Source organism: Telopea speciosissima, chromosome 7 (assembly GCF_018873765.1).
Source record: "Telopea speciosissima isolate NSW1024214 ecotype Mountain lineage chromosome 7, Tspe_v1, whole genome shotgun sequence".
Taxonomy (NCBI): Eukaryota; Viridiplantae; Streptophyta; class Magnoliopsida; order Proteales; family Proteaceae; genus Telopea; species Telopea speciosissima.
In genome coordinates this window covers 63,345,924-63,358,212 of record NC_057922.1, presented here as the reverse complement: position 1 = coordinate 63,358,212, position 12,289 = coordinate 63,345,924, and the positions used below count along the sequence as shown (strand labels likewise).

Here is a 12,289-nt window from a genome sequence, read left to right as displayed (position 1 = left end):
GCATGACCCAAGAAAAGTCTTACTTCCTATTTACTATCTTCAGCTTCTTCCGTAATGGCTTCACCGTTTAGTTTGTAGCAGCTAGTTGCAGCATTTGGCTGTCTTACTATTTTGATCTCTTCTTTTCATATATTTTTCTAAAATTATTACTGATCAAAATGAAGACAGCTCAGCAATTAATTTCAATATCAAGAATATGGTAAGAGGGCGGGCCTTGGTGCAACGGTAAAGGTTGCTCCATTGTGACCAAATGGTCACGGGTTCGACTCTGGAAACAGCCTCTCTGTGAAAACAGGGGTAAGGCTGTGTACATAATGACCCTCCCCAGACCCAGCAGTGGAGGGAGCCTCGTGCACTGGATACGCCCTTTATCAAGAATATGGTAACCTAAGAAGCCTATACAGGATTTCAATTTCTTTCCCATCATTTGTCATCTTATATTACTTTCTTGCAGCTGGAATATATTTTGTCTTAAAGGACCATGAAGAAATTCACAAAAAAAGATATTAACAAGCATAAATGTTTTCAAACAATTGGAAAGAGAGATTAGCAAGTAAAAGCACAACTGAATGAATCACCTCAATGGGCTATTATGATTCACAGCTCAAGAAAACAATTTTTACACGATAATTAGAAGAAATTATCCTTTGAGGGTGGGCCTTGGTGCAACGGTAAAAGTTGCTCCATTGTGACTAAGTGGTCACAGGTTTGAGTCTGGAAACAGCCTCTTAGTGAAAGCAGGGTAAGGCTGCGTACATTATGACCCTCCGCAGACCCCGCAGTGGCGGGAGCCTTGTGCACTGGGTACGCCCTTTTTTCAATTACAAGAAGTTATCCTTTTGGCACAAGCGAGGGTGCACTAGGGGAAAGCACAAGCCCGCCTACCCCCTCCCCCGAGGTGGATCATAGGTTACTTTATACGTATACTACATATTTATGTATGTACGCCTATAAAGTACTTTGCCCTCTTTCTGTAAATTTGTTATCTGCCAGACTTCTATAGGAGAAGAAATTGAATTACCTTATATAGCTTACACAAGTGTCCAAAATTCATGCAAGTGTTATTTAACTTCAAAAAAAAAAAGAAAGGGCGTACCCAGTGCACAAGGCTCCCGCCACTGCGGGGCAAGGTTCTAAAACTCGGTCTCGATCATGGTCCAACCAGGTCGAGTTTTCCGAGATCTCGGCGAGACAGTGTTTTTTTTTTTTTAATGTTTTGGAATTATGTTTCGGTGGGCATATGGCCATAGTTGGCTCCGAAACTTTAAGATAAGCTTGTTTTAGGCTTAATAAACATTTTAAAAATTCAAATAATAAAAAAAAACACCCAATTTGGTGTTTTGGATTTGCACCCTTGGTTGGCAGTAAAGGTCGAACCCTTAATGTAATATTGCCTATTCTACACATTGTTTGAATGATATGAGACATAATTGGCAAGTAAAACAAGTAAATTATGCACATAATATTGTATAATTATTTAAGAAATAGTTAAAGGCTTAAAGTTTCTACTACAAACCACAAGATACAATGAAGTGTTCACAATGCATATTACATAGACACCCAACCTATGTACAATGAATAATACATAAGTCATAGACACCTTACTACCCTAGTCTTCCACGTCTTAACTCCCAAGTCCCAACATTACAATATTATAACTCTCTGAGTATTGAGGAGGTCAAGACTCTCGAAATATTCGAGATTTCTCCGAGATTCTCGAAATATTCGAAATCTCAGTCGAATTTTTCGAGTTTTTACATTTTTTTTGTTTCGTATAATAACTCGTCTCAAGAAGCTTGAGTTTTCCAGGCAAGATTTTGAACTATGCTGCGGGGTCTGCGGAAGATCATAATGTACGTAGCCTTACCCCTGCTTTCACAAAGGCTGTTTCCAGACCCAAACCCGTCCACTTGGTCACAATGGAGCAACCTTACCGTTGCACCAAGTGTTATTTAACTTCATGTGTTGTTATTTGTTAACTTGCATGGAAGTTTGTGGAATACTGCAGTCAACCCTATTTTTTAATAGCATGTGATGGTGATGTATCATTCATAAAAGGTCTCCCAAATTACCAACTGAAATGGGTCATCCAAGCCTGAACCACTACAGAGTTGCTATAAATATATCAAGTGAAGAGTCATAACAACTAGTCAATGGGACTTCTCAGTCAAAGGGGATTACAAATTAAAGGTGTCTAAGGTTGATGAATTAATGAAAGGCACATTTAATTTGGGAAATTCGGGCTAATATAGATTTTGAAAAACCATATTCCAAAAGTGGCTTTAGACTTTCATCTTAACTTTAACTGCTGACGTTATCATCTCCAATCTGAAGTCAGAAGTTTGACAATTGCGACAATGAGTTTCATTGTTGGACCAAAAAAATGGCTGTAACCTAGTGCAAGTCCCACTTTCATAGGATCCAGAGAAGATTGAACTGGAGTTGGTCCTAATCTTTGGCATTTTTTGCATTAGGTTGCCGCCCTCAAACTCAAACCCAGATTGTCAGACAGGCAGCCCAAGCTTTTCGTCGTTGCACCAAGCAATCACCCTAGTTATTATATTTGTGGTTCATTATCGTTATTACTATAATCACAACAATAATAGTGATAAAGATAACAATATTTCGACGAAGACCTTTTCTTATTGATAGTGTTTTTAGCATTACTTTTGTCAACATTGCTGTAGGTATTGCTACATTCCCATCATTATTATCGCCACTGATATTGCTATGCCTGTTCTGTTGTCGTCACATTTCTACGTAGAAGTAATTATAGCAATCAACGCCCTCCAAAGACATTGCATGTAACTTCCCACAAGTAGTAGTAGAACCATAACCAAGAAGAAAAAGATAACAGAAAATGATAATTAATATTTTATCACTATTACTACAGCCACTATAATTAGCAATCTAATGAACCAATTGGAAGATAAATCATTTGAGACAGCAACGCCTTAATGCAGTTGTAATAGAAACTTCAAACTTACCTAAGACCTCAAAACACCATCCACAGTTAGAACAAAGTCTTCTCAAGATCAACATTTCATTCACTGATGAAAAGCAAGGTTCGAGGAGGATATACAATCAGCAAATAAAACTATGTGCATGGTGTGTAGATTAATGCAGTAACTCTACTTCTACACCATGTTAATTAATTGGGCAAAATGCTTAGCTGATTAACAATTAATAGGAAACTGTTACACGCAGCTCCAATTCCGTGATCCAAATGATGAAATTCATATCTAATATCATCAATGGACCTAAAACTATGAATTGTAAACTAATTTACTCAATAACAAATATTACAACTAATCCCTGCATGAAACGAAACAACAGCGAGTGGATAAACGGATAAAATAAGATCAAAATCAAATTCATAACTAAGAATAAGCTCCTAAATTCGCGAATGATACATGCAAACTAAAGGATGTTATTGAAAGTGCAAGAGTAAATCCTATTCTAAAAAAAAGAGAAAAGAAGTGCATTGATGAATCGAACCATGCTTACCACAGAGAAGCGTAGAGTGATTGTCGTCAAAGTGAATAGAAGATTAGGTTTTTTTGATTGAAGTGAATTCGAAATGGATAAAAGAAATAAAATCTGATATCCAGTGATCGTTCGGGACAAGTAATTGGGACATGAACATGAACAGTCGAAGAAAAGTTTGGGAGAGAGAGAGAAGGAAATGACCAAGTGCATATGTGGAATAATTTTGTGGGAGGAATTTTATAGGTGGCCCACTTATGGTATTGCTGGCTAGCTGACCTATGCTACACCAGCCACGTAGGCATATGATGAGGCCAATCCCAGCTGTATATTAGATAGCAAACCCTAAGGATATGCCAACTGTTTTTTTTTTTTTTTTCTTTTTACTTTACTTGTTTTTAGTGGGAGAGGATTTTCTAGGCAGGTAGTCTAGAGGATATTTAGCAAAAAAGAGAATGACAAAAAAATGAGTCTTACAATACAGGTTTTAAACGGTAAAAAATTGCAAACAAATAGTCAAAAAAAAATAAAAATAAAATAAAAATAAAAAAACAGACGATACATGTTTTATATGTTTATATATAAAAAAAAACAGCACTATTCTTATATAAATTGAGGAATTTTTATTTGAAATACATGCTTTTAATTTTGCTATCCATGTAGTGCCCTTAAGTTGAAGGTGATATCATGAAAAAATGTAGCCCTTCAAGACATCTATGTTGGTGAAAGAATCAGGCCGATTGAGCTCGGAGAGAGAGATATGGTTAGTTAAGAAGCCATTGTTCAACAAGTCCAAGGTATTAAAAAAGGCCAAAAAAAAAGGGAACATGTTTTAAACGCGCTTCCGTATGTTTGAGAACCATATGGCAAAACGTGTTTAAAACGGTAAAAATGGGATGCGTTTAAAACGGCTCGTTTTTGCTACCAAACCAGAGGAGCACACCAACAAGGTGTGACAAAACGATATCAAACATTGGAGGGCATCAAGGTCATTTCATGTGATGAGGAGAGAGATAGACACAGCAGTGCTAGGATATGAGCATATCTCAGCGGCTCAGAGGCTCAGAGAACCTTGTCCCTCTTTTAATTATGTAAAGGGGAAGGGATTAATCTAGGTGCAAGGGAGATTCTATCCCATCGATGATGCATAAAATAGGGGGTTTAGGTATTTCGATGGGGGCTTTGTCCCCATCCAATGGTTTTTGTGCACTATCGTGCGTCATGCACGGTTGCACACAAAACCTTTTGCTTATATAATATAAGGAGAGAGTCCTCTACGGGGGAGCGTGATCTTTGCGCGTGTGTAGGGACTAATAGGATCACATGTTGAAGCATCAATAGGGCGGGCATTTCCATCTTTCATGGGGTGGGGCGGTCATTTTGACCCCTCTGTGTTTAGGTGCAACGCACACGCTCTCCCACAAAGTTCTTGTTCCCATAAATATAAATATATTTTTTTAAATTTACATTTTGGGGGGAAATGGTTATCTAAGCCGCCAGGGGAGGATACATTAGCACCTTCTCTCTATCTCTCTCCTCATCACATGAAATGACCTCCCTGCTCTTCTATAAACGAAACCATCTTCAAGACAAGTGGGCAGTCAACCATCCACTCTTAAGATTCATATTATTGACTGCATCTCATTGGTGCGCTCCTCTGTACACTTGCTTAGAGAACCTTCTCCCTTTATATCTTGAGGGGAAAAAATTGCCACGACACTAGCGTGCAGTTTCCCACTCACATTAGTTTTTATTATTTTTATTTTTATCACAGACTCTGAAAATGTATGTCCCATATGGATGATACCTTTTTCAAGACACCTATTTGTATAGTGTAGATTCCTCTCTACACTGGCAGCATGGGGAACCATATCCCATATTGTTAATTCCATTTCTATATGTTAAGATCAAATTCCCACAATGTGTGGTGGCAACATATGGAAAACTTCTTACTATTCCCATGCTATGCATGTCTTTCATCATAATTTTCGCTATAGCAATTTCAAGTATATTACTAGCTTTTTTTACTCATTCAATATAAATCATTTTTTTTTTTGGAGAATAATCAGCCCTTTTTCCAGCTAAGATGATGCATGAGAAAATTTGTTCAAAATGTAGGTCAATACTCATGGGGCATGAAACATGTTATTGAAAACCAGTGAAGAGGAATTAAAATAATAGCTAGGCTTCATACAAAATATCAACTTGTGTTTGTTTCTGCTTTGAAACCTTACATACAAAAAACCACTATATACTTACTTCAAACATTTTAGCTCTGATGAAACCATCCATATATATTCTAGGTAATGGCTTTCAAATTCAAAATGAACTTCTTTTGTATTTGATTCCAAATTCCTTCATACCATCATCTATTCTTATTTTCTTGGACTTCACCTTCTACAAAAAGTTGCTGCTATGGATAAAAAGAAGGTACTCATGAGTTCTCCATACAAGTTCTCCAACCCTAAAAAAAAAAACCTTACTGAAATGAGGGTATTTAAAATCCCTCCGAATCCGATGGCCACCATCAAGGTCGAGGGAATTTCATACCCCTTTGTTGCACTATTTTCAAAATGTCCACATTTTTCGGATCATTGGTGGAGGAGGGGTTACCTAGACCGAAACGCTCTCATCTCTTTGTTGAGTCGTCGTCAAAGGATTTTCTCCGGTAATAACTTGTTGAGAAGCGGATCCATTTTTGTTGTTACCAACATCATCAAAATCATTGTTGTCTTTCAAAACCTTGTTGTTATCCTATTGAGAATCGCGATGGAAGACACATGAATCCTCCTATGCATTTGTCTTTCCTTTCGGAACTCAATCAATTCTTTCCCAGTCAACCTTACTAAGAGATTGAATGGGATTTCCTTTTGGAACTTGATTCCATTCAATCGTGGAGTACTCATGAGTTCTCCATACAAATTCTCCAACCCCAAAAAAAAAATCCTTACTAAAATGAGAGTGTTTAAAATCCCTCTGAATCCGATGGCCACCATCGGGGTCGAGGGAATTTCATATCCCTCTATTGCACTATTTTCAAGATGACCACATTTTCCGGATCATTGGTGGAGGAGGGGTTACTTGGACTGAAACGCTCTCCTCTCTTCATTGAGTCATCGTCAAGAGGAATTTCTCAGGTAGTAACTTATTGAGAAGCATATCCATTTTTGTTGTTACCAATATCATCAAAATCATTGTTGTCTTCCAAAACCTTGTTGTTATCCTGTTGAGAACCGAGATGTATGAATCCTCCTTTGCATCTGTCTTTCCTTTCGGAACTTGATCGATTGTTTCCCATTCAATTTTGCTAAGAGATTGAATTAGATTGCCTTAGAAATTGCCTTCAATCTTGAGTTTGGGTTCTCCATACAAGCTCTCAACCCCCAAAAATTTCCTCCGAATCGATGCCCTTCCGGTGTTTCATACCCTTTGTTGCACTATTTTCAAAATATCCACATTTTCTGGATCACCGGTGGAGAAGGGATTACCTGGACCGAAACGCTCTCCTCTCTTCGTGAGTCATCATCAAGAGAAATTTCTCTGGTAGTAACTTGTTGAGAAGCGGATCCCTTTTTGTTGATACAAACATCATCAAAATCATTGTTGTCTTCCAAAACCTTATTGGTATCCTGTTCAGAACCAAGGTGGAAGATGCATGAATCCTCCTTTGCATTTGTCTTTCCTTTCGAAACTTGAATAGTTGTTTCCTATTCAATATCGGATCCTTTCGGAACTTAATCCCATTCAATCTTTGAGTACTCGTGAGTTCTCCATACAAGTTCTCCAACCCCCCAAAAAAATCCTTACTAAAATGAGAGTGTTTAAAATCCCTCTGAATCCAATGGCCACCATCGGGGTCGAGGGAATTTTATACCCCTCTGTTGCACTATTTTTAAAACATCCACAGTTTTTGAATCATTGGTGGAGGAAGGGTTACCTGGACCGAAACACTCTCCTCTCTTCGTTGAGTCATCGTCAAGAGGAATTTCTCCGATAGTAACTTGTTGAGAAGCGGATCCATTTTTGTTGTTACCAACATCATCAAAATCATTAATGTCTTCCAAAACCTTGTTGTTATCCTGTCGAGAACTGAAATGCATAAATCTTCCTTTGCATCTGTCTTTCCTTTCGAAACTTGATCAGTTGTTTTCCATTCAATCTTGCTAAGAGATTGAATATGATTTCCTTTCGGAACTTGCACCATTCAATCTTGGAGTAGTCGTGAGTTCTCCATACAAGCTCTCCATCCCCCCAAAAAAACCCTTGTTGAATGAGAGTGTTTAAAATCCCTCTGAATCCGAAGGCCACAATCAGTGTCGAGAAAATTTCATACCCCTCTGTTGCACTATTTTCAAAATGTCCACATTTTTCAGATCACTGGTGGAAGAGGACATACCTGGACTAAAACGCTCTCCTCTCCTCGTTGAGTCATCATCAAGAGGAATTTCTTCGATAGTAACTTGTTGAGAAGCGGATCCGTTTTTGTTGTTATCAACATCATCAAAATCATTGTTGTCATCCAAAATCTTGTTGCTATCCTATTGAGAACTGGGATGGAAGATGCACGAATTCTCCTTTGCATCTGTCTTTCCTTTCGGAACTTGATCAGTTGTTTTCGATTCAATCTTGCTAAGAGAATCAACAGCAGCAACTTCCACTATATCCTCCGTTGTAGATTAATTCACAAAGGATAAAGATAAACCCTCTATTTCTTCTTGAGAGGATGAATACTGATATTCCTCAACCTATTTACTGGAAGGTTTTTCCATCTCGGTCCTCAATCTTCAGATTCGAGGAAGGGGATGGTTGGTTCAATATAAATCATATCACTCATCCTTATTGGATCAATTAAAGGCCTATGTTGCACATGTTCATATTACCTCATTCGAATTTCTATCAACTTTTCATGTATCGAAGCTACTCCTAAGTAACTATAATTTGTTCATTCCTTATTTTATACTTTCTAATTTTACCACTCATCCATCTCAACATCTTCATTTTAACTACACTAAGTTTATTTATATAATGTTTTTTCAATTCCCAAAAGTCAATTTCATACATCATTTTTTGTCATATAAGTGTCCTACATATATTTTTTTTAAAGGGATTACGTTGATCGCACAAAATTTTTGATGCACCTCTCCACTTCATTCATTTTGCGATAATTCTTTATGCAACATCATCCTTTATTTGTCCCTTTTTATTTTATGATTGAACCTAGGTACCTAAAATTATCACTTTGCGGTATATCCCTATCATCGAGGTTCACTACTTCATTTTCAGTCCTAATATTGCTAAAGTTTTTTTTATTTTAATGGAAAAAGAAAACGATATATCAACAGAATGAAGAAAGCATTTCTACAATATTGTCATACTGAACAAACTCATGTTGGGATTCAATCACATGCCTGGTTATAAAGTTAGTGAAATCCAAAATATTAGCATTCTTTGTGGTATTAATGGGTATGCCTGAAATTGACTCCGTCACTTTCATCAAAAGAGGGACCAGACTCCAAGGCCACACAATTGTAGTTGGAGACGGAATTATACCAAGAATGTCCTTGTTGCAACACCAAATTTCATTGATCTTGTAGCCTAGTTGTGAAGAGTGATCGAGCCCCTGTGGAAGTCTAAATAGCCCTGGCTCCAAAAAATGGTTAGTTTCTAAAAACCTGCAACTATCAAAATAAGATGTCTTTCCAACAAAATAGTAAACATCCATCTTGATCTCTTCAATGAAGAATTAATTGTCCATGCGCAAATTAGAATAGGATGGTGTGATATAGGCAATAACTCCAAGCAGGATACTACAGAAATTCCACACCCATCAAAGGTAAATACATTACAAGGAATACAGGACGGGGGTAGAATATTCAAATCTTTTAACCATGTCTGAGTGTTCTTAAGAACCCAAAAAGGATCAAGTTTAACAAATCTATGGACCACCTTCTTTCTAAAGTGCCAAATGAAATAACATGTTATAATAAAAACCAACAAAAACAATCTAATCAAAATCTTATCAAGCTGTTTGTGAGAGAGGAAAGAGATGCAAAGCTGATCTAGAGAGGAGTGGGAGGGATACTTTGTTCTCAATTCCAAAGGGACTACCATCCATATATGATTAGACCAATCACATGAAAGGAAGATATGCCAGATGGATTCAACACAAGATCCACAAAACACACAATGAGAATCAATCTGGGTCCATTTTGAAAGAGTCGCTTTAACTAGGATTCCTGCATGTAAAACACGTCAAACACACATTTTAAAGTTTGAGTGAATTGGAAGTTTCCAAAGAAAGCACCACCAACATGAATTTCTAGATTGTTTAGATGGTCTCAAAGTAGATTGAATGAAATTGGCTGCTAATCTTGTAGAGAATCTATCATCTTTAGAGATTGAACATCTCCAACTGTCCACATCATTAGATAAAGACAAGTTAGAAATAACGAAGACATAACATGTGGGAAGATATGAATGAATAGACAACGGATTTAATTTGTTGTTAACAAAATAATTACAAACAAGCTCTATATTATTATCCTTATGCAAAAAATTAGTTAAGCAATGTCATGGAATGGATTTCACCCATGGGTCAATAAAAAAAAAAAAGACGTGTTTCCGTCCCCAATCTGTCGAAAAACTATGGTTTTTAAAGTGGGAAGCATATGGGCTATGCTATTCCAAGATCAAGTGTTATACCCGCACCCCGGATCATAATTAATTATTATTTTTTTCCTACGATGTGTAGTTATCACTGCTACGTATGCTGGTGAGTTGTTCTCACTGGTGGTCAAATCCAGCTACAAAATTATTGACCACAGTACGAGTTTGCCTGTGGAGAAAACTATTCGGGTCATGGGGGACAAACCATGATAAGAAAATAGTAAGTGCTAGCCCTTAATTTTATTTATTTACCCTTTCCTTCGATGCCCTCAAAGTGCGGGTTAAGGTTTGGACCGCCCGGGCTATTTTAGTTGAGTTGGAAATAATTCACTTATGGGTCCCACTTGCCTTGGAAAAACATGTGAAGAGCAATTATACCCATATCATGTGAGCTCATCTTTTAATTAGGTTCTTTCCTAATTATAACTAGTGGGCAGGCCCATTGGGCTTAAGTGGTAATTTAACCTAAGGGTCCATCTAACTCTATTTGACCCAAGGTTGGGTATTCCTTTCTCTTACTCAAATAGAACTAATGGGTCAACCCATTAAGCCCGCTTGACCCATTTAACTTAAAGTATCCATTTGGCTTAATGATCCATTTGTCTTGGATCGACTCATTTAGCTCTTGACCCATTTGACTTAAGGGACCCAAGTCACTTTCTATAAATAAGATAAAAGGGGGGGAGAAGCATTCTTTCTCTTTACTTCTGCCATCTAACCTAAATCGTGGAGGAGAGAAAGAGGAGAGAAAGGAGAAAGAAGAAAGAAGGAAAGAAAAAAGAAGGAAGGAGAAAAGGAGGAAGAAGGGTGGAGAATCTTGGTTGGAGGCTTGAAGATCACTTCTTGGAGCCCTCAACGTGGAACACCACTTCCTTGGGGTAGGTAAGTCATTAAAACCCACCTCTCTTCTTCTATTTTGGGTTTTGGGGTTTGAAAAATGGGAGAGATTCGACCTAGGGTTCTCTTGGAACCCAAGGAATCGATGGAACCTCTAAACCTAGACTATGATGGAGTTATTTCACTCCATTACAAGCTCTAAGCCTAAGCAATCTCTTTTCATTTGAGAAATTTAAGGTTTCTACCCTCTTATGTCCTAAATTAGGTTCTCTTTGCTTTCCCTCTTAATTCCTTGGGATTACATAGACCTAATGAGGTCTTAGAACCCTAATGGACCTAGGAGGAAGCTTCCTTGAAGCCTCCTTACCTTTAAACCCCTTGGGAAAGGAACCCCTGGTGAGAAACCTTTCAATTTTCGATTCTGCAGGTATGTGGTTTTACATGCGGTTTCAAGACCTACGAGAAACCACCCTTGCAACCACCCCCTAAATAAGCCCCTGTTAAAGTCGGTTTTAGGTGCGGTTTCATGTTTTGAGACAAACCACCTGTAAAACACCCTTGGCAGAGACCTTCCTAAGCCCCTGGTTAGCTAGGATTTACATGTGGTTGCAGGAATTGGGCATGAGACCACACATAAAACCACCCTGCCTCTGAAACCTTATACTTAAATGATTTATGGGATACCTTTTGGGGATCATTTCCTTTACTTATTTAACCTTATTCTCACTCTTTCTTTAGGTTTAAATTCCCATCTTGTGGCATATTACTTAATTGCGGCGATAACTCATAACATCGGAACATAACTTATATGTGAGTGGGTTTGGTTGTTTGGGCTTGATATTATTATTGTATTGTATATTATGTCATCATTATAAATTATTAAGCATGCTTGCGCATATTTCATACTTTTATATATGATTGTTATGATGTTAATTGGAGATGCTTTACTTTGATGGGTCTCGGTGCTGGTGGGTGCCGATGCCGGAACCCCGGATACTATATACATTTATGAAGTAATTATGTTGAATGTCATGTTGAACTGTATGCGCCGTGCTGTGCTGATAGCCGGGCCACTAAACCAAATGAAAAGTTGATGCTCCCGGATTACCTCTCGGGACGATAGGACTTGCATGTAGTATATCTGCGGCTAGGATTTTACACCCTTATGCTACGACCCTTACCAACAGGGGTTTAGGTGTTGGGTAATCAGTACATCGGATTCTATGGAGGTGGGAGAGGCCAGTCATGGTAGTATTGGTTATCAGGGGTCTGCCACTGAGTGGTCTTTGAGGCTTCGATC

At 37.9% G+C, this 12,289-nt stretch overlaps 1 protein-coding gene across 2 annotated transcripts in view; it reads right to left on the bottom strand.

The window, feature by feature from the left end:
* Nucleotides 1-3,577, bottom strand: part of LOC122668803 — a 31,770-nt gene extending 28,193 nt beyond the window's left edge. For both annotated transcript variants that reach the window (XM_043865336.1, XM_043865337.1), the window contains exon 1: nt 3,508-3,577. The gene's annotated coding sequence lies outside the window, so the exon portion shown is untranslated. The remainder of the gene's footprint in view (nt 1-3,507) is intronic.
* Between the last annotated feature and the right edge of the window lie 8,712 nt (nt 3,578-12,289).